Raw genomic sequence first — 22,833 nt, 5'->3', positions numbered from 1 at the left:
TTGGGTTCTAAAGCTTGGAAGGAGACAACTGGGAGGGGATGTGATAAAAGTCAAAAATTTTGAGCAGTGTGGAGAAAGTGAATGGGAACCTGGTTAAATTACAAGATGACAGGCTTAAAATGAACACAAGGAAGTAGTTTTTTTTAACTGTGTAATTAAATTGTTGAATTCATAAATTCATTGCCACAAGGTATTATAGAATCTCCAAATTGTTGTGGCTTAAAAAAGCATAAGAGAAGATCACGGAGGTGAGGTTTATCTATAGCAATAAAACACAGTTGTCTAGTTGTAACCTAAGGCTAAACTTTAGGTGGGTTGGAGAGAAAACTAAGTAGGGGCTTTCCTTAAGAATTCAATACTTGCCTTTTTAGAGAGTACTTGATCTCTCTACAGATCCCTATTCTTAAGTTTTTGTGTGTAGACAGGCTGATAAAAGTATCTCAATTATAGTACGACATACTGTGTAACAGTGTATTACCACAGGGAAAAAAGGCACTGAGTCTTGAAAAAAATGATGTTAGCATATAGAAGGGTACCTGGTGTAAAATCAGGATGGAAAAATTTGAGCTTTAATTGCTTATGCTTGTAAAGGTAAGTAGGCTGTAAATCTGTAGAATTATTTTCAAAAGTATATAACCTCTGTGGTAGTAATTTTGATTTGTAATTGATTTTGTTTGGTCAACCAAACATTAGTATTTCACTGTTAATCTTTATAAAAATTAAGTATTTACAAATTTTGTTCTATCTGGGCAGGCAATCTGATGTTTTTCAGATTTTTTTTCCCTCTATTTAAGTATCTTTATTTTATTGATACTTTTAAACCTGCTTCTTTGAATGACGATATTTTTGTGCTCCCGTTGTTGAGATAAACATTCAAAGAGGCCCAGAGGAGGCCCCGAGAATGAGCAGAGGCTGGAGCCCCTCTGCCCTGGAGCCAGGCTGAGGGAGCTGGGGGTGTTGGGCCTGGGGAGGAGAAGGCTCCGGGGAGACCTCCCAGCGGCCTGCCCGGGCCTGAGGGGCTGCAGGAGGGCTGGGGAGGGACTCTGTGTCAGGGGTAGGGACAGGACAAGGGGGGGCGGCTTTAAACTTGGAGTGGGGAGGCTTAGATCAGACATTAGGGGGAAATTTGTCACGATGAGGGCGGTGAGGCCCTGGCGCAGGCTGCCCCGAGGAGCTGTGGGTGCCCCATCCCTGGCAGTGCCCAAGGCCGGGCTGGATGGGGCTGGGGGCAGCCTGGGCTGGGGGGAGGTGTCCCTGTCATGGCAGGGGGCTGGAAACAGATGATCTTTAAGGTCCCTCCCAACCCAAACCATTCTGTGATTCTGTCACTCTGGAAAACAATGGCTTAATTAATTGCACCTTAACCTTGTAGGACTTTCCTAAAGGAAGTAGCCCCGTAGAAAGCTATGTGATTACCCATGACATTAAGGCTATTAAAATCCTATTCATTTGTCTGAAATGACTGACTTTCGAGAGAGATTCACTTGCGTATTTACTATTACCGCACTTTTCTAAAAGTATGCTAAATGAAACCCTTTGGGCATAAATTCAGTTCCATTCCATCCTTAGGTAAAATTAAAATGAAGCCTTAAGGTGTGTTTACTAATAAAAAAAGCTCCAGCAAAATTTCAAAATACAATATTGTAGCTGATAATTTACAACAAAAAATTATAATTCATAATAATTGTTATCATGATAGGCAAAATACACGGAAACCATAATGTGTGTATCTGCTTTTGAACACTTACTTGAGATTTTATTTTATTTTTAATTCCTGTTTTTAATCCAGCATTTATCATCTTAAATTTCAACCATGCTTTTACGTATGCCTGAGGGTGAACTTTATACATCTCTTTATAGATTAGAAACACAAAATGTTATCACACTGCCATCTGGACTGATTTATCCTTATATTGTCACAGATTTATGATGATTATATTCAAGCACTTAATGTTTTCTTTTTCAAACATTTCAACACAGTAGACTAGTAAATCAGAACTTCCTTTGGAAAGATTGATTGGTGCAAATGTATCTAATCACATCCGAAGTATTTTCAGAACTCTATTCAAAAGCGTTGATACCGTTTTTTGGATTACAGGAGGACCACACATATTGTATGTGGTTGTTTAATGGCTGCATAAAACTCAGCCCTGTTTTCCCTGAATACTGATTATTTCCAGAGGTAGTAGGTAAAAATTTCTAACTTCCCCTTCCCCTTTCTCATCTATTAAAGAATTTTGTGAGGTAGCAGATTTTTGGCCTGGCTGTTGGTTTTTGCCCTGACATGTGATTATTGAAAGCCTATGCCTGTATCTGTATGATAACAAGGTAATTGAGGTGCTTTTCCTATTTCATAGATGTATAGATTTCATCTGTAGTAAGGCATCCTTAGATTGTGGATTTCTTTTTCTCCTGCTACTCCCCACCCCCAAAATCAGTGTTTTACAGTGATCTGACACCGTAAATTCAGGTCAGCAGTTCTCTAACATCCTTTTATGCATTGAGAAATGCCTTTACTGTGATGAAATTTTAGGTTTGTGACAACTTTTGGGCATAGTCTAAGTATTGTGCATATATGCTTAACTGTAGATATTCAGCAAAAGCAGACTGGCATTATGATGTGGCTGCTCAGGTCCAGTGTGCAGTAGACATTTGAGGTGAAACTAGTATTTTTTTTTTTATTTTTAATGAAAATAACATTTGTTTTAATGCATAGACTTGATGGATGGTTCAAGCAGCTGGTGTTAGTGATAACGTGTAAGACTAATAAAAAGAAAAAAACAAAACCAACACATTCCTCTGTTAATAACAAATCAATTTTGATTTTGTTGGATGCCAGGTACATTTGCTATTTGTTTAATTGTTGTAGCAGTGTGCATCTTTTGAAAGCACAGAAAACTGATAACACGGTAGCCAGATGTACATGCTAAAAGCCTGGAATATGGGTTGAGCAAAACAAGTTAGAATAATTAATGGCATCATTAGTTGTTTCAAATACATTTAAAATATAAGTGTGTGTGTGTGTATATTTTTTTCCAGTAGTAGCATAGAAATAATTTTGTTAAAATGTGAACAAAATGCTTTATCAGCAGGAATTTATTTCTTGTTATAAAAAACTAATATCATGTCTCTTGTTCATGTATTTCAGCATTTTGTCTTTCACAGTGGCCAGAGTTCATTACTTTGGGGGAAAAACTATAAGAACTGTGAAAGAGGACAGCTGTGCAATAGCCTGCTCACATGGAGGGAAAAACAAAACAAAAAAAACAACCATCACTGATCAGAGTTCCTTGAAATACCAGGATATTTTGTAAGATATACATAACAGGAATTGAGGAATTCTTTTAATTCAGCTTTAACTTTTGATATTGTGTTTGTACTTTGCTATCACCATGTGTTTTAAAGAAAGATGAACAAAACATTGCAGTACATATATGGGACAATCATTTTTCTAAATAAGTTCTCATTGAAATCCTTAATATTTAGATAAAATTTTAAACCTCAGATCATGGGGTTTGTATTTCTTTCAAAACATGTTTGAATTCTAGCTCTCAAGCATCCAAGACTTGTTTAAATACTACCAGATTTGTTGACCATGTAGGTATGCAGTTATAAGGCCATTGAACAAATTATTCAATGAACTTATTTTTCTGGGTGTTTGAGTCCTCCTTCTGTCTTGTCCAAAAGTTCCTGCTCAGTTCTTTTCTGCTTTGATCTGGTAAGGGAATTGGATCACAGCTGATATAAGGCTCTTTTATTTACCCAGTAGTTTTTTATTTTTGCAAAACTTTTACACCCTTTGCCCATTGGCCCTTTTCAGCAGAATTTGACAAAACTACGAGGGATGGGACTGTTAGATGGCTGGGCAGCGTTGTAAGTGCATGAGCCTTGTCTCTGCACACGAGAAGCAGTGCTGGAAAGGGATACTTGGAGGCTGGTAGGTTCATCTTTCCTTTTTAAATAGCAACTGTACTTATTGGTAGATATTAAGCTTGTAATGAAAGTGAGTGGACATTTTAGTCTCCCATCTTTGATATTCCTAGTTTGTCTTCAACATCATTAGCTTCAAATGAGTTATGCAATATAAGTACATTTCTGTGCAAAGTTTATTTTGTTCAACTAGTGGATAATCCAAGAGATTTGGGCTACATCCTTGAGAAGCAGGAAATAAGCATGTCCATCCATGGGAACTGAAGAGGCTCCACGATGGCTTTCTGCTTTCCGTCAGGGCCATCACGTGCAGGTGATGTGTGATGATATCGTCTCTCATGGTTCTGGTGACACTGTCGAAAGATTCTGTGCTGACAAAGGGGACAGTTCTGTAACCACTCTCCTGTTGGCCTGTGGCACTTAAGTCTTGTGTTGACATAATGATTCGGTATTTTACTCACCACACAGATATGTTCTCTCAGATGTTTTAGATTGGTTATTGCCAAATTAAAGATTTGCTTTAAAGACCTATGCTGTTTCCAGTAATTAAAATTATCCACAGGTCAACAGGTTTTGTTGTGAATTCCAGCAGGAACGTCTTCTAAGAGCAGGGCTGAGCTCAATCTTTGGATGAATAGAATAGTTTTAATGTATTTCTCCTCTTCTGTTACTCAAAACGCTTTAAACCCCTGGAGTTGCAGTTTCAGGGGAGCACTTTTATTTCCAAGACCATTTAGGTCTGTTGGTGAGGGCTGTTTTCTCTGCCTTCAGTTTCGAGGAAAGCATGCATCCGGACCTTGCCAGTTTTCGTTACAGCGTCCCCTGGACAGGATGGGTCTCACTGAAGTGCATGTCCCTCCTGGTGGGGAACCTCTCAGTGGTGGCAGAGATGTTTACCGCAACTCTGACTGGATCTTGTTTTCATTTCTGGTGTTTTCTTCCTGTTCATTTATGGCTAAATAGTTGTTGCAAGAGGAATTCATTTCATTTCAGGTCTGCATTGTAAAGGTACACATCAGAAATAGCATAACATTTTTTTTTTCCTATAGCCAGCGGAGAGAAGTAAGCAATTACAGGAAGAGACTGACTTTAAAATATTTGTCCTAAAATCAGCCAGATGACTCCAAACATGCTTGTGTCCACTGCCTGTTCAGGAAGCATGGGTTGACTTGGACATCAATTTTTGTCCCGTGGATTTGTTCCCTACTCTTAACCTGGTGGGGAGCCAAGCCATTAGGTGCAGTCAGGTGCTTGGGTGCTCCTGTGAGAAGCTATGTTACAGAGGCATGCTGCGGTAGGTGCTGCACACTGTGTCACTGGGGCAGGTCTGAGAAGTGCTCTGTGCCATGTGTGAATGGTGAGAAATAGTGGTATTGTTGACATTGAAGCTTCTCTTCTAGGCTGTGTAGCTGGACGTAATTCTCAGATATATATATATATGTATATATTTTTTCCTTAGCATACATCCAGTTTCTTATATTTCAGTTCAAATTAACTGTATTCTTCCATTACAGTTCTGTGTGATGTTTGTGTTACTAAAACGTCTCAAATCAGCATAGCTAAGAATTTTTGATTTTTTTTGCACACTTCATCTTTTCTTTTTTCCCCTTCCTTCAGCAATTAAGAAAAACAAAGACACACCCACAAAAATCCTGTCCGTCAGTGTTAAGGTCTCTTTTTCATTCATCGTGTTTCATCTTTGAAACAGATCCTGCAAACATTTTTTTAAATCAACATCTTGGCTTGTGGAAATGATTCAGTGAGGCTTGGCTTTGGTAGGATAATGTACTGTAGGTATTACTGTTGCCACAATGGAGAAACTAGACCTGATTTCCATTACTTTAATCTGTCTTACTGGAATTTATGATTTTGGTATCACACCCTACATTCTTTGAGATCTGGGGAGGATCTTAGTGGTAGTGACAACAAATATTTTAATTAGAACACGTTCTTCTTCAGATAAGAAGCGTGAGCTTAACTTTACCTCTTAGCTAAAAAAAAACCAAACCAAAACAAACAAAAACACCCTACCTTTTCTCTTAAACCTCTCCCCTCTTTTTGACTGTTGACAATGTATTCCCTATTTCCCAGGCTTGTGATTTAGATGTCATCTTCAATTTCTCAGTTGCGAAGATTTACTTCAGGGCAATTATGGCATGTCTTCCTGTTAAACAATTTGCAAGATAACAGTATATTCTTCAAACTGCTAAGTCTAATTTTAATGCCACATGGTTTATTTTAATTAACTCTGAAGGAAGTAGGTTTCTTTTTCTTTTCCTTTGGCATGTGAACTCTTTGAAAATGTGTCTACACAGTTTTTTATTACCCTGTGATTGAAGCATGTAGGTAATCTGTGCTAATATATCTTATTGTCCATTTAAAGAGGAAAGAGAATAGGATGTAAAATAAAATACATAATCTAAGTTGATTGCGTGTAGATAAACTTGAAAATAAAATGCCATTTTTTTTTTAGTGTAGGTGTTTTTTTTTCTGACTTCCTATTTAAAACTGAATTTCATATACATCAAGTTTACATGCATAGGCATCGTGGTATTGACTGAAACAGTGAATTAGAAATGCAGAAATTTTACTGCTGCTGGGAAAGACGAAAACAGTAGATGTCAAACATTTTGTCCTTTCAGGTAGAACTAAAAGAAGCAATGGTACAAGCGGGTCCTGCTTCTAAAACTCTAAAGAATATTTGTTGAAAATCTGTATTGAGACAGTTAATGAACTTATCAGCAGACTTGCCTTCTGTTTGGTGGAAGGGCTCTGTTCAGTCATTCTCAGCCAAAGCTGAGAGCAATCACTAGACTCTGCTGCTTAAAAGGGCAGATTTTTTTTTTTATTTTTTTTTCCTCTAAAGAGGAGGTTCATGTGGACTGAATTCCCTTTTACAAAATGGGCATGTTTCCCAGGGAAAACATGATACTTCTTCACTAATCAGGATGGAGCCTTATCCTGCAATGGGACCTACATTTTGGTCTTTTCGCCACATCATTGCTGTTTTCTACATGGACAAAAATAGATATAGAGTAAACCAACCCAAAAAGTCAATTACAGGGTTTTATAGTGATGTACTGTGAAAAATTTGGTCGTGTTTTTCATTATACAGAATGTTCTTTCCGAAGACATAAACAGAAAAAAGCACATATGTTTGATTTTAAAAATAACTTTGCTTAGCTGTTTAAAAATGCTGGAGACGTTTTGGATAGTTCTAAATGATCAGCATCATAATTATATGATAAACCTTCTGTGTAAAGACCTATCTGGTTTATAATTATTTAACTGTTGGGACTTTGGGGTTCAAGAGGTATAGTTTGAAAATCTTCTCATACATATCTGAAAAGGCTGGGGTATTCATCTTCCTCTCCTCTCTAATCAGGAAGTAACTGTTAAATCTGTGATGTCAGTTTAGGGGGAATGATTTGATTTAAAAAGTATTTACATGTGAAAGAAATATTGGAATGAATGAAAACAGTTTGGTCCACTGACATTTAAACCAGTGATTATCCTAAGATAGCATAGTGTAGGAGAGATCCTGAAGTAATAACTACAATCATAGTATCAAAGCAATAAAAATTAATATGTAATAATAGAATTATAAATGAAAGCCATGTTCTTCAGTTGCGGGTGCCTAAAGTTGGGTAGTAGATAAATCTGTATTTGGGCATCTACAGAAGTGCAGTAAGACTTTCATAGGTGCAGAGCTCTGGCACTGTTGTTTTCATTGCAAATTGGAAATGACTGTGCTTTTGCAAATGAGTCCAAACTCATCGAAGTTCCTAAATATGGGCACAAATATTCAAAAAATGAGAAGGATTTAAAGATGGTAACAGCTCCATAAGCAATTACTCTTTGCAGAATAAATTCTGTTGCTTTTTTTTTCATATTGTTTAATTTAAGTTGGTAGATTTAATACTTGCTAGACCTAATTTGGGCCTGATCCAATTGCTGGTAAATTTAGCAGGAACCTTCAGAACCTTCTATTTATTTATTTATTTATTAATTGTTAACGTGGTTTCTGGCTGAATTTGCTTCTTGATTTGTTTGATGCTGAAATTAAGCAAACAGTTTACTTAGGTGTAAATGAAAACACTTTGCTTTAACCTTGTGTTTTAAAGAAAAAAAAAAATCATAAAGATTACTATTCCTTGAGATTAACAGTTACATACAACAAAATTATCAAATCCCTAATGTAATAGTAGAGAAACTGCTGAGCTGATTGCTACTTTTTATAATTTCCAAGCAGTCTGTTTTCATTTTCCAAGTGCTTTGTCTTTCCAGTGCGATGACCACAGCTGAAGAGTACCATTACACAGCAGCAGTTCTTTTTGCTTGTGTTGAGTTGTCCTCCTCCTCTCCATTGTCACTCTGCATCGTCCTTTTTATTTCTCCACAGAAAGCAGACCCTACCACCACCTTTTCATTCAGTTGCCGTATTTATGAGGTGCTTCCTCTCCGTCTCCTTTTGCGTGTTCTGGGTAACCCAATACATATTTCCTCTTGCTTATTTCCTCTCTACAGCTTGATTTCCCCAAGCAGTACCATATTTCACTTCCTTCAGCCTCAGTGTTGCATTCCTTCTAAATGTCTTCTAATTAATCCGTGCATCTCTCAGGCTTCTTTACGCTCTAGCTCAGTCATTAGACATTTCTTCAATTCATGCATTTTAAGGATAAAAACATATTTCAGCTTATCTGGCCTAACCTATCAATAATAGTTATAGTTGTTATAAAGTGTTTCCAAGAATGTTAGCAAACATTTGACTAAAACTTTTCTTCCAAAATGGAATCCAGACTTGATTTAAAATATGAAAAGCTAGTGAATCTACCATGTCTCTTGTATTCTGTTTAACTAATTAATCCCTTAATTAAACAGCAGCTGTATTTGAGTGTGTCTGGTGTTGATTTCCAACCACTTAGGCTTACTCTAATCTCTTGTGCATCTTTCTTCAGGAAATATACCTTTCTTAGGATATTGAGTCATCTCCTGATCTCTCTCTCTCTCTTTTTTTTTTTTGCTAAGTGAGACAAGTTGGATTTCCTCTGTCTTTTGCTATAAATATATCTTCTAGTCAATAGCTTGCTTCTCTTCTCTTGTTTTAAAATTGGATCCTGCGACTGGGTGCACGATTTTAAGATCAGTATCATAAATGAGGCATAGAGAGGTGAAATAACTTTCCACTGTTACATCTGGTGATCTCATCAAACATTTTGGGCTCGCTATTGTACTGGGTATTCCTATTAAATTGACTGTCTGCTCTAAATCTTAAATCCTTCTAAGTGTTGTCTTTGAGCGTATTGTCCATTTCTGCAAGTATGGCGTGTTTTTCTTTCTTTTTTTTTTTTTTTTTCTGAAATATGTAACATTCCTTTGGGACCTGTATCAAATTGTATTTTGTTTGAGTGGACTCCTGCTCTTCAGGTAATCCAGATGACTTCTTTTTTGTGCTGGAACCAGCTGGGGGTCAGGGGAAGGTGAGTGGGTGAGAGGCTCTGCGGGTGCTGGGCTGCTGGCAGGGGTGAGTCCATCACAGCTCTTTAAGATTTTCCTTTTTGTCAGCTCATAATCTTTGGCTGAGGTTTATAGACTTGTGTAGATGAAGCAGGCTGAGAGAGATGATCCAGGACAGAAGTTGAAGGCAAGAACTGAAGAACAGAAAGGAAAGCTAGACGGACGGGAAGAGTTGAATAAAATGTAATGGGAAGAGAAGATAAAAAAAGGAAAGGTGAAGGGAGCTCTGAGAAGAGCCAAAGTTACTATGTTCTTCACCAGAAAAGGACCAGAATGTGAAGAGGAGGTCTCAGCTGTGTGGTCCTCCAAAATCTAACATTAACAGCTATCTAATTAATTAGGTTGTTTGTCTCCGAAGCAGAACAGGATGAGAGGTCCTTGTGATCAAGGTAGTACAGGAGTTCTGAAGGCAAAGTAAATTACTCTTATGTATGCCTATATATACAGCTTTTGGGTTTAATGGAATCAAATTGTGGTTACAATAAAAGGAACTTTGTTTACATTCTCTGGATACATTTTTGTAGCTAAATCTGAATAATATTTCTTTTACAGGGAACCTCCCATACTTTAAGCCAGGGCCAGCAATGGAACACAACAAAAAAAGTGTGTGTGACTGAAGTATTCATGAAATTCACTGTCAAGTATGTGCTCAGCTCTTGTAAATTTCCATAAAACTTACAGTTTTGATCACAGCTTCATTCAGTAATACAGTGAGTTAGCCTGACCACCTGCCTTGATAACAACGTTAGAATTTCTTTCAGGAAAAGAAAATGTTTTTTTTCTGATTGCTCGAGAAGGTCAACAGATCTTTATTTTTTGTTCATGTGAACGAATGCATTTCTTGGTGGCCAGAAACTGAACCTCAGATAGTGTCTGGCATAGAATAAATTTAAATTATTGTAAAAGTGAGAGGATGCATTCTGATCATGAGCATGTCATAGCTCACATTTTTGTGTAAAGGCATGTAATAACTGATGTCAGTGGAAGGTCAGAGCAAAAACAGGTGGAAGGCAAGCTTATAGAGAGAAGACCTATTGCGATGTGGCCCCTTGCTGTAAGAAAGTGTTCTTGTAAAGAAGCAAATACAAGGAGGGTAAAATGAGTCTCTGTAAGAATTACAGATGGCTTCCTTCTCCTTGATATGGGAAAGTTTGCTCACTTCTGATCCTTCCTGAGAAACATAATCTTAAGGCATCATCTCCTTCTGTATTTTGTGAGCTCAGGCCTTTTTTTTGTTGTTGTTGTTGCCTGATTTTTGAGATTCCTATATAATGCCACAAAGGAATTATTTGTCATTTGTTTTCTAGTTTGGATCATTCCTGGCTTTGTAAGTAGATACAGCGTATGAGCACCACAGGCTCCATTTCTTTTTCCAAACACCTTGGGTTTGTGCTATGGACCTGAACACAGTTGTGTGGGTCTGTGAAGATGAAAAAAGCATCCTGCTACTGTCTAAAAGTAAGATGAGCTAAAAGTGATGGATCTAGGCAAGTGAACTCAAGTACAAACAAAATACAAAGCATAGTTGGTTAGCCTGACAACTTTCGGGTTCAGCATGCTGGCAATCAAGGACAATTTCCCTGAGAGTTTTCTTTAAAAAGGGGTCCGGGGAAGAATTTTTCAGTGTAAGGAGAAATAGTGAAGTAACTTGGCAAATGTTGATGATCGCAGTTGTTGTTAAATATTTGATCAGTTTTATATCAAGAGTTCACCTTTTTTTTTTTTTTTTTTCTTCCTGTGGTATCTAGTTGCTAATTGTTTTATGTTTTTAATCTTAAACCTATTCTACTGGTGCTTTGCTTGGTGAGAGGCTTTGTTTGTTTGTTTGTTTTTTGTTTTTTTTCTTCACAAAGAAAGGTCCCAAGTGTAGCAACCCCTCAAACCTTCAATAAAGTAATAGTTGCATTTTCTTTTTACTCAATGGAATCAGGAAGATCTCTTTGCTTTGCTATCCCTTTAAAAAGAAAAGTCTTGGATGAATTGTACTGCAGGTACCAGGGAGAAATTTAGGATCTGTGCTACCTCAGTTAAAATTACTGTGTTCGTTACAGCTTCATGTCTTCCTATTTCCCGTGGTCCTTGAGATGTGTAGCTCCAAAAATCCCCTCTTTGACCTTTGGGGTTCACTTCAGCTCTTAGGAGGAGCCAGAAGATCAGGAAAAGTGTTCCTTTGTCTTGCTTTGTCTTTGGTTTTAGCTTTAGCCATCACTGAGACCCAACTGGTGGATGCCTGTGGCAGCCCCATGGCTGCAGCCGGTACTAGAAGCCGTGCCCTGCTGCTTGTGCTCTGTCGTGCCGCCTTGCATGTTGTCCCGCTTGAACATAGTGTCCCTTGGGACGTAACAGCTCCAGAGCGAGTGAAGCCTTCCTTTCCTGTACTCTTGAGGAGGTCTCCCTGTCTTGTTTCGGTTCCTTGGGATGTGCCATTGGGCAAGAGTCTGTCAGTCCGTGCCTCTGCGTTTTGCTGTCTGATCTGACATCTCTGCAAGGTCATAGAGCTTATTTTAGGATTAAGTGAATCAATTGAGTTGCTTGTCTTTTCTCTGCTGACAGTGTAGGACAATTAACATTTAGTATTTATATAACATGTATATATATAGCCAGATAGACTTGTGACATTTGTCTGTCGGAGTTTGGGCAGGTGACCCAAAACATGAAAATAAATAGCATAATGCCTGCCTCAGTTTAGTGCTCAGAGTTCTGTTATTAGATCTTTTTTTTTCTCTCTCTCTTTTTATTTATTTATTTATTTATTTATTTATTTATTTATTTATTTATTTTTCCTAGCTGCTGATTTTTGGTTTTAAACTGAATTGTACAGTTTTTCTAATTGGACTTAACTTTGTTTGGGTCTTTTACCTCTTTAGTAAAACATTAATGAGATTGTGGTTTGTTATTAGGGAGAGGCAGGCAGATAAACAATATGATAATATAAACCTTTGTATGGTCTATTTTCATAAAAAATTAAGGTAAAGATGTTAAAGGTGTAGCCCGATGCTGATCTTGAGTCTGAATGCATGAGCAAGTTGTAGACCAATCTGGAAAGACCTTAGTATTTGGAAACAACAGCTATGTAGGCAGAAGAAATTTTCTGGAGAGTTTTGGACAGGAGATAATCATCTTCATCTTGAGGTATAAGCAGCATGACCCCTGAAACGTATTTGATAGCTAAGTACCATCGGACTGGAAAGAGAACTATTTGTCTGCATAGTGGAATCAATTTGGAGCAGCACTTGAGTTTGAGTTACAACTTAATTTTTCACTGAAGAGAAACTCTAAAAATTTGCTGAGATCTATTTTGCAATGAAATTGATGTTCACCTCCTTGAAGAACAGTGCAGGTAATTAATGGTAGCAGACTGAAATTTCATCCACAAATACTTCACTGAGAATGGTCTTTCAATTAATCTTGTAAGAGTTCTTCACTTTTTTGAGGAAAAATAGAAAGGTAAATATATACTTACTTAACTTTCTTCTTTGAGTAAATATTAATTGACGAAGTTGGTTGACTTTTCCCTCGCTAACAGCTAGGTAACAATGGTATGCCTTCTTCCCCAAAGCATGACTGGTGGGTAGGTGCTGGATATACTATGGTAAGAGGTACTATAAACAGAAGGGCTTTTGATTTCAGAGTATGCATTCTGTTGTTTGCCTCATGCAAAAGGCATGCTTTTCTTTTCTTGAAGAAAACGTTTGAGCAACATGCCAGAAAAGTGGTGTTATTTTCTAAAAACCCAGCATCCCTTCAAGAATTCCATTGTTGACACTTTCAAGGGGGTAAGTCAGGCTTGTCAGCCAGTTCATTCATTGCACCCTAAACTGTATTTACTTAATGCGGTTCGAGAACCCACTTGGCTACTACAAAACATATAGCATCGTTCCACACCAGCGGTGATTCTTTCTGTTTTCAGCATTAGTTTGCTATAACCTTGCTACCAGGTTCCTGAGGGATTAGTGCTCTTGCACTGTACTCTGACAGCTTCTCTGGAAGCGTAGGGCCCCTTCAGGGCCAAGCTCTGAGGTTTGCACTTGGAGCTGTTATCCTCTGCTCCACTGCACCTAAGAAAGTGCTGACACCTGTACAAGAGTTGTCTTTACTTTTTTTTTTTTTAACTGATAGATATTTTGTGCTTGAGCACTTAATAAAGAACTTTCTGGGAAGTATTTCATCACAATATTTTTTTTTGATATGCCCAGTTTCTAACTGAATCAGGAAAGGCAGAATCCAGAGGCAGTATTTTTCTTCTGCTTATGCTCTGCTTGTCAGGAGCAGGATGCAGGGACATGCGTCCTATTTTGACTGTCCTCACGGAGTGAAGATACCCCAGCCGGTGGGGCAGCTGATGCCCTGCCTTGCACCCATCAGCCTGGGACCTTCCATGCTGCACAGTGCCTATGCTGGTGCTTTGCTGGCATCCAGCAAGGGACCCCAGAATCATAGAATCATATAGGTTGGAAAATCCAAGATCAGCTGGTCCAACCATTCCCCTACCACCAATGTCACCCACTAAACCATGTCCCTAAGTGCCAGGTCCAACCTCTCCTTGAACACCCCCAGGGACGGTGACTCCACCACCTCCCTGGGCAACCCATCCCAGTGCCTGACTGCTCTTTTTGAAAAGAAATGTCTCCTCATTTCTAACCTGAACCTCCCCTGGCACAATTTGATGTTGTTCCCTCTTGTCTTGCTCTTGTCCCTCAGCAGCAGTGGACACAACAAACGTAGCTCAGCTCCGGCATCTCCTGGGGACAAACTGGGCTCTTTTCCACCAGCAGCTGCAGCAAAGTCTCCACACAGCCTTTTGTTTTCCAACCTAGAAGCAAGCTTGTTGGAAGTGTTTTTTTCATAATAGTTTTGCAGTTTTGCAATCTTTTGAAGACATTTAACTCAGAATGAAAGAGGGAAAAGGGTGAAAAGGGTACACGATTTACTTACCACAACATTATGTGAGGTGCGGGTTGATTAATAGCAAAGCCCTTGGGTAGCAGCTGTTGACCACTAATGTTGCAACGTACTTATTATGCAAAAGCACGAGGGAAGGAGGAAAACCTGGAAGGTAGAAGCTCCTAGAGAGTTCCTAACAGCATGAAGCAAAGAGCATCTGATTCCCTTTCCATAACCAACATCAGAAAGGTTGCACTCCTTGTAGCCCTACCCTACCCTTGGACCACCAGTGAGAGGTAGATCACTAATTTTAGACTAGGTGCACTATTGGCCCTTGCACTGCCTTTGAGTGCACAATCTGGTGAGAAAAAACATCATCCTTTGTGTAAAGGAATGCATAAACTACTGAGATTTATATTTGACAGTTCCGTACGTACCCGGAAATACTTTTTAACCTTTGAAGTTTTAAGACCTCTAGGCCGAGCAGGAGAATGCTTTTCCCTTTAAAGCCAGGGTATCTTTACATCTTGTCCCAGTGAGGTACTTCTAGTTGACGTGAATATTTTTCCTTTTGGTTTTCTGGATTCATAGATGAAACTTTTTGGATTAACTGTGCCCTAAGAGTTTCAGAAAGTTTATGGTGGTAGTCATTGCTAATTTAAGGAAGGCGGTATTAAATATTTATATTTATCCTGAAGAGCTTTTGATCGTTGCTCCATCCCACTCCATCTCAGAAGCCAGCATTTTTCTCCCGTCTGTATCAACAATCCCGACTTCTTAGAAGTTGGAGATCATAAATAAGTATTTAAAGATATCTTACATCTATTTAGTTCCACAGATTGCTCTCTCTATTACCCTCCTCCATGCCACACACATGCACGCAAAGGCAGAGCTTGGTGGCCCCATAAAAACTCAATATTGACCCTAAGGCCCTCTGAAAACCCACTTTGAAATCTTGGTTTTATTTTCTTCAAGTTTTTAATGGTTAAAGTTCATATTCACAAGTATTTAAAAGGTGTGGATCGGCACCTTTTTTGCAGCGTTATTTAAAGTTTTTGGTGTTCTCAAATCTGCCCTGAGTATTTTTTTCATTGGGTTAATTTTAGTGGTATTTTTTTTTTCTTTAATCAAAAAGTATTTCTTTGTTCTTATGTCTAAATCTTGAAAATTCCCTGGAGAGGAATTTTCACATTCTGGAGTTTAGGACAGAGTTTTGCAAGACGCCTACAGTGTTTGGCTATTTCGATCTTAATAAGAAGGGCTTTATGTCTACTAAACCACTATTTCTACGTTTTTATGGAATTGGGCAGTGCCCAGTTCCATAAAAAGCCATTGTACCATAGCTGTAGCGGCTGCATTTCTGCAGATCATCTATGTGAAGCAGTCTGTAATCATTTGCAAAAACTTAAAAATTGATTATAGAAACTTACATGTATATATATATACATATTTAAACAGAGGGTAGGCTACAATTGGTTAGGTGTGTTCATGTGATCTACCTGGAATATTTAGTACGCTCACGGTCACTCGTGTCTCACAGAATGAGAAGATAAGGAAAAAACTATCAATCTGAAACTGTGAATTATTTTAATATTTTCTGAATCACTGCTGAAACATTTTGAAAAGTAGCATCTTCAAGTACACAATAGCATCTTGAAGCTTATATATATATATTTTTTTTCTGTAGGTTGCATTAGCTATTCATTTCTCATTTTTGTTCTTTTCATCCTGAAGCCAGGAGCTTTTGATGTAAAAGTGGTAATGAAGGAAGGTTTTTGTGGTGCTGTTTCATTGCTGGGAAGTATATTAGGTAAAATTTGGTAGCTCAGCAGTCTTTGGCACCTGTCACATCTCAAAACTGTTCAGTGCTTTTTTTGAGCCAAACGTCCATATTAATTTGGGGAGATGATGTGATGCCACACATCTGTCCTAATTTCTGTAGCCCATAAGTATTTTTAAGGCTGTAATTTCTAGCTTGATTTTGTTTGATTAAGGTGATTGTACAAGTCTATGCAAAGCAAATCAATATTTTGGTGTGCCAATTTTGGAAATAGGGATTTGTGAATTGATTTTTCAATGTTTTCCAGCTAAAGTTGAAAAAAAAAATTTAAACTCAGTAGCACAGATACCTAGCAATGTTACCAGTGTTATGAGGACTGTTGTGTGCTGGATTTCCAGCAGTACAGAAGATAAATCTGTAGCTCGTATGTGATAAAGAATATTGTGAGAGAAATCACTAAGAATTTCTGAGGCTGTTAAAACTACCCAACAGAAAGCAGAGGGGTGGTTATGAAATTTGGTCTTAACACAAATGAAGTTTCTTCTGCAGCAGTTTTGTGTTTATTTTACAGTGCATATAAGAATATCAGCCTACGAGCAGAAACTACTCATGTATCCAATAGTGGTTTTAAAAATATAATAAAAATGAGTCTGTTAAGCCCAATTTGTTCTTCAGCAAGATTTTTTTGTACATTACATGTGTAGTTTTGCAAGAATGAATTTCTTGTAAAATCCATTTTATTGAAGTTGGTTTCCTTTAGAAATGTTTTTGATCTGGTTTTATAAATGGTGTTAAGTATAAATGCAACATGTGTGGTACTGTGAAACGCTCATGAAAGTTTCGGAGAGATTTTGATTTTTGAAGCGCTTGTTTGAATGCTGTTAAAATCCTCTGTGTGAATCTCTCTCCAAGTCTGTACTGAAATAAAGCATTGCGTTTTGTAAATCCGGGATGGCTGGAGATAGGTACTGTCAATGTTTTGTTGGTATCCTTGAATGAGACACTAACCAATCTTGATCCCATTTAGCACTGCTCAAAGCAGCTACCTGGTGATCAGAGCCGAGCTGGGCATGGTGTGTATGTATCAGGAACCAAGTATATGTTGTTGAAGATGGTTTACTGTCTTGACTTCATTATATTGTCTATGGAATTCCATTATTATTATTATTATTATTATTTGTAGTGTCTTAGTTTCAGGATCATTTACATGCTGTTTGCTGGAAGAATTCCAAAATACCAGAACTGAACTCATTTTTTATCTCTTAACTTTCAGTGTAACCAATTTCTCTATTTAAAAAAAAAAAAAAAAAAGTGAATTCCAGCATTCAGTTGGTGGAAGATGCATTATCACACACAGGTTACTAGCTGTACTGACTATCGCGGTTGGACTCTATAGTGTTGTGTGATTTTGTAAACTTTTTGTAAACAATTTTTTGTAAACACTTCGGTAATCATTGTCGTCTGAGGTAAGACAGAAAACATAATTTATTTTTTTTTGCATAAATATGCCAAGTATTTGTCTGCATATAGCACAAAGTATCAATGCCAGCTTTCTGAAAGCATCCTTCTGAACTTAAGGAATTGGAGGGTATGCAATAAGCTTCAGTTATTATGGTGAATTTACTAACTGTGTGTTTTTATCAAGTTAAATATTACTTAATTATTGCAGTTTTTGGAGGAGAATCAAATGAAGATAAAAGGACAGCTTTTATGTACCATCAGACGTAATACCTAGGACGTTTAGAGAGCTCTACCTGTTAATGATGCATTCCTACATTTTTACGTCTGTTTATACTTTGTACCTGTTGAAGATACTGCTGTTTAAACACAGATATGCTATTGAAAGTTACTTTGGATCTTTTTGATCTAAGGAGAGCTAACACCAAATATGCTTTGTTTTTTCTTTCATCTCTTTTTCCCTTTATGTCATAGGCAGCTGATAAGTATCAGTGCTAACTGATAGAATTACAGCTGTTGGGAAAGGAAAAAAGAAAAAGCTACGCAGGAAAAATCTGAGCAGTTTTTAAATATGGGAAAAATATATTTCTTGTTGTGTGACTTCTACTGGAGGTACAGGTACTTGGCTTTGCGTGACTGTTCTGGGGGACAAGGGTGTTATTGCGTCTTGCTGATAAAAAAAAAACACAACAATAACAAAAAAACTTTTTTCACCTTTGAATTGGATAGGCAATTTTTCCTTCGAGTCAGAGGAACAGTCATTCACTACTCAAGCACAAAAATGTGTTTGAGCTGAACACAGCCAATGAGAAATGAAAACCACTGTCAGTCAAAGCATACTTAGTCATGAAATAGACTTTCAGATTTCAGACACAACCTCGGTTTTTGTTTTCTCCTGCTACTGCCAGTTGATAGCAGAAATGGAAGAGGACTCGGTTTGGCCATAGGGAACATGAGGCCTGATGTCTGCCTGCTGCCTGCTCCGAGGCTTTGTTGTTGGATAACCCGTGGGCCAGAGTAACGAGAGCTCTCCTTTACTGGCAGCCAGTAGGGAAGGTGTTGAACAGGGCCAGATCCAGTACTGACCCCTGGGACACACCACTCATCACTGGCCGTAAAGCAAAAAATGTGTTCCACTGATGTGTACGTACAGAAACACTCACATATTTTGGGGAGGGAATGTTCTTTTTGTCTGGGCTCCTTTCTTATTCTTTCTTAAAATTAAGTTATCTAAGCCTACTGCAAACCTGAATTCTTCTGTCGTCATGTTTTTTCCTACAACGTTTCCGTGCTTTACTGTGCTTAGTAAGTACTTTTGACCTTGTTGAAACAAATACATTATTTAACCACCTCGCCCAGTATTTCCAAAATTTGTGAGAACTTTGAAAAACAAATCATTAAGATACAATATACAGGATGTATACCATGCACTAAATTATCTTTTTGGGAAAAAAACTCTGCAGTTTTTTTGTACCATGTCTAAGTGGGATCAGACAAGAGTTGTGGTTGGAAGGAACCCCTGGAGATCATCTGGTGCACTCAGCCTTTCCAGAGCACGGTCAGCTAGAGGAGGTTGCTCAGGGCTGCACCCAGCTGCGTTTGGAATATCTCCAAGGATGGAGACTATATAAAGCTCTCTTAGGGTGGTCAAATGCTGGAACAGGTTATTAACAGTAGAAGGTTTTTCTTTTTTAAGTATTTATCTTTAAGCACCTCACCATATTCAGCTCAAGATGAGTTTTGGCTTTCCTAACCTCATCTCTGCGCACTTGGGCAGTGTTTGTACTCTTGGTTCACATGTTCCTGTTTCTACATCCTGTACGCTTCCTTTTTTTGAGTTAAGTTAGGAGCTCCTTGCTCACCCAAGCAGGCTTCCTGCTGCCTCTGCTTTTCGTGCTCATTGGGATCAGCCATTCTTGAGGAGGCAAAAATCAGCCAGCTTTCCTGAATCCCTCTTCTCTCCAGGATCATCACATGAGATGCCTCTGCAGTCTTGTGTCCCAGACAAAATGATTGTGAGCATTATTCTTACATTCTTCTTTTTGTCCCCAGTACATTTTTAGTTTTTTTCAGTTATAACTGGCAAGGTCTAGGCTTTCCTTGAATTTATTTTTTTTTCTATCATGAATAAGTTTCAGCTTGTTAAATTCATATTGTAAAACTAATGCTGTTTCCCAAGCCTTGGGGATATCCTGCCTGTGTAATTACAGGTTTATGCTGCAGCTATGCAGACGCGATTATTACCAATAGTATGAATAATTGCGCCACTCGGCTGGTTTGTGGTCAGGCACTGTCTAGTACCTAGATATGGAACAGTTAAAATGAAAGAAAATAAAAGTTGCAGAAATGCCTGTAAGAATTGCTCCTGACGGCCAGTTCTGTTTTCTGTGGTTGTGCAGGTATGATGAGACTTAACTGACAATAAATCCTGCGAGGTTACAACTCCTGGATTTTGTCCTAGGTGCTGGAAAGAAGATAACGTGGAGAGGTTTCCATAATTTTGTTGTTAATTTGGAAGCAGTCCTTTCCCACTTTGTCTAGAATAATTAATTCATATAAACAAATGCAAGTAAAGGACTGTGTATCTTACATTGGAAGTTAATTCTGATTAAGAAACTACGCAGGAATAGAATTGGTGACTATATGAACATTAACACTGTTATTTGTTCCCTTACATTGTTTAATGCTTTTTGTTATGCTTAAGAAGTGATGCAGTCTTTTACCCATCCCTCAAACAGCACTTGACTTCGTTACCCTAAAATATGTTGTTGTACCTGTTTTCCCATTTCCTTTTTTTTAAATGACCCCCCCCCCCCAAAAAAAAAAAAAAAGGAAAAAAAAGAAAAAAAAGGGCTCTGTATAACATATCATGAACATGTATCTGGAAAGCTTTAAATTTTGAGGTTTGCTTTTATCTCTGTTAGAATCTGAGAGAGTAAAGAAAATTAGCAGTAGTTGGATATAGGATTAGTACGAGTTAAGAGAGCTGTTGACTGTTAATATGTAATATATAACGTATCAGTTTTAATTGAAACTTTTGCAAGACACCTCATGTTTATAGGTACTTCTTTAGTGATGTTTCAAACTGGGGAATTACTGTGAGTGGGTATATGGTCTTTTGGAAGACAATATTTATTTCCACGTAAATTTTATGTTTAAATCACAGTAATGTGTTTTCTGGCTAAGCAGGTAGTAAGCCCAGCTGACTGGGGCCAAGACAGAAATAGCATTTCCAGTGTGGGAGCACTAGTGATAGCAAGGTGAAAATGTCTTTCTGACAGAAGTAAGGGTTAGAGAAGAAGAGGAGATTTTCAGAGGGAAAAGGAAAAGAAATCAATCTTTACGAATACAAGTGCAAAGTCTTGATATGTTGATAAACTGTCACTTGGACTGCATAGATTTGCTGCAAAGGTTTCTCTTTAAGTAGCATTTATATGCATAGTTTTCCTTTCATTTTGTTTCCCCTATTTCATTAATTTTCAGCTGTCTTGCCGGTGTTCAGTTTCTCAAGGGTAAGTGGCAAACACCAGTAAATGGTGAGTGTTATCCATGCAAACTCCTTTACAGGTTCAGGGTAGTGGGGAGAATACCTGTATCCAAAAGACCATCAGAGAATGTGGCATTATGTATAAAGTCAGATCTGAAAATCATTATGGGGTAAGGGTAAACACTCTTCAGAACAAATGGTGTAATTATCCCAGAGGCCCATGTAGAATCACAGGACCATGGGACAGCCCAGATGGGAAGGGACCTTGGCAGGCCGTCGGGTCCAGCCTTTCATGGAAGATGGAGCCCAGATGAGGGCTCCACTGGTCACTCTGCCTGGTCACCTCTTGGAAACTGCCATGGCCAGGGATGCCGCCCAGTAAATCAGGTTGCCCAGGGCCTCATCCAGCCTGGCCTTGAAAACCTCCTGGGATGGGACATCCACAGCTTCTCTGGGCAACCTGTTCCAGTGCCTCACCACCCTCTGAGTGAAGAATTGTCTCCCAACATCTAATCTAAATCTCCTCTCTCTTAGTTTAAAGCCTTTCCCCCTGGTCCTGTCATTATCTGACTGGGCAAAAAGTCTCTCTCCATCTTTTTTATAATCCCCCCTTAAAGTATTGAAGAGCTGCAGTAAGGTGATGATGTCAGTTGGTCTTCCCTTCCCAACATCTTATGAAGATGTTGAACAGTGTGGACCCGGTAATGATCCATGGGAGATCATCCAGACTTCCAGCCTTGAGTAAGAAACATTGATCACCACCCTCTGCATGCGGCCTGTAGGCCAACTTCCCACCCATCTCGCAGACCACCCATCCAGTCAGACCAAGCCAAGGAGGTTGTGGAAAACAGCACTGAATGCTTTGCTGCAGTCTGGGCAAACAGCATCCACTGTTCTTCCCAGGTGGACAGAAAGTATTCCTTTGTTGTAGGAGGTGGTGGGGTTAGGCACGAATTGCCTTCTATGAAAAATATTACAAAACCAGGATGTTTGTATCAACCACATTTCTTTATATATAATCTTCAAGACTGAGGAAAGCATAGGTAAATTAGCGAATGTGCAGTTTCAATAGGTTAGGGGCAGCTTAGGTTTGGAATAGCTCTGCTCCCATGGGAAAGTCCTGTGTTCTTTTCCAAGCATTTCCTTTTTGTAATGAAACCTCTACCTGTAGTGCTACCAAGAGCAATAGAAGGAGCTTTATTTATGAATTCCTGTAAAGCATTGCATGCTCTTTTATTCTTACGGAATTTCTCCTCAGTGTGCGAATTCCCTCATTTTCTGAAGAGCATTTGAGGAGGGGAAACAGAAAATTGGGATTTGCAGAAAAGTAAGAAGGAAAGATGGCAGCTAATAAACTCAAAGTGATGTTCTCATGAAAACAAATGTAGTAGCGAGTAACCATCTTTTTAATCTTCATTTTTGTGGTAAAGTATTCAGTATTTTAAGAGTAATGTGAAAATCTCAGTTACACATGAATGTTTAACTGATATGTGAACTCTAATGCTTTGGTTTGTGATTAGTCTCCAAAAATGGTAGCTTAAAAGAAAATGTTCTAGAGTGGCAGATCACAAGTACGTGTTGAAGCTTAAAATGTTTTTCTTTGCCCTTAGTGGTGTTTTCTCATCAGTTTTCTGTATATCATTAGTTATTTTTGCTAAGGGTTCGTTCAGTTTACCGCTTGGAGAGAACAGTGCTCTCAGAAATAACAGTCACTTTCTCATGACTCAATTTTGTTTCTTATTTTAAAAGTAATTTTAAGATTGTAGACATGCTAATG

The 22,833-nt window shown here is 38.3% G+C and overlaps 1 protein-coding gene and 1 long non-coding RNA gene across 8 annotated transcripts in view; both read left to right on the top strand.

Annotated features, from left to right (window-relative positions):
- SUPT3H (SPT3 homolog, SAGA and STAGA complex component) overlaps positions 1-22,833 on the top strand; it is a 280,990-nt gene that overhangs the window by 58,086 nt on the left and 200,071 nt on the right. The gene's annotated exons all lie outside the window — the stretch shown is intronic.
- Positions 1-22,833, top strand: part of LOC310896889 — a 57,610-nt gene that overhangs the window by 11,753 nt on the left and 23,024 nt on the right. The window contains exons 3-4 of one of the 2 annotated variants that reach the window (XR_014581900.1): positions 3,149-10,088; positions 10,755-22,833. The exon at positions 10,755-22,833 is cut by the window's right edge and continues 23,024 nt beyond it. This is a non-coding gene — a long non-coding RNA (uncharacterized lncRNA). Of the gene's footprint in view, positions 1-3,148 lie in introns of both variants that reach the window. The other variant, XR_014581901.1, reaches the window with a different exon arrangement.

Source organism: Anser anser (genome assembly GCF_964211835.1).
Source record: "Anser anser genome assembly, chromosome: 3".
NCBI lineage: Eukaryota > Metazoa > Chordata > Aves > Anseriformes > Anatidae > Anser > Anser anser.
This window is presented reverse-complemented; position numbering and strand designations above follow the sequence as displayed.